Raw genomic sequence first — 696 nt, forward strand, 5'->3', positions numbered from 1 at the left:
CAGGGTCTTTTCCAATGAGTCAACTCTTCGCATGAGGTGGCCAAAGTATTGGAGTTTCAGCTTCAGCATCAGTCCTTCTAATGAACACCCAGGACTGATCTCCTTCAGAATGGACTGCTTGGACCTCCTTGCAGTCCAAGGGACTCTCAAGAGTCTTCTCCAACACTGCAATTCAAAAGCATCAATTCTTCGGCGCTCAGCCTTCTTCACAGTCCAGCTCTCACATCCATACATGACCACTGGAAAAACCATAGCCTTGACTAGACGGACCTTTGTTGGCAAAGTGCTGTCTCTGCTTTTTAATATACTATCTAGGTTGGTCATAACTTTCCTTCCAAGGAGTAAGCGTCTTTTAATTTCATGGCTGCAATCACCATCTGTAGTGATTTTGGAGCCCCCCAAAATAAAGTCTGACACTCCATATCTATTTCCCATGAAGTGATACTTTCCGTAGCGTGCTTTAAGGAAACAACAGTTTTGTTTATTTGTCCTGCCTTTCAAGTACTAGATCAGACCGCAAATCCGCACACTTCCATACCTGTAAAACGTCCCGCATTCCCCGGTGCCACAAAGCACTACGCTCTTTACGACAGTGTACGACGCCTGGCCTGACAGGCGCGCACCACGCGGGCCAATCGTGCGGCGTCCGACCGATGACGTAGGCCGCGCTCGTGCATGCGCAGGGCGGGGAGACCT

The sequence above is a fragment of the Capricornis sumatraensis genome, chromosome 5 (assembly GCF_032405125.1).
Source record: "Capricornis sumatraensis isolate serow.1 chromosome 5, serow.2, whole genome shotgun sequence".
NCBI classification, from domain to species: Eukaryota; Metazoa; Chordata; class Mammalia; order Artiodactyla; family Bovidae; genus Capricornis; species Capricornis sumatraensis.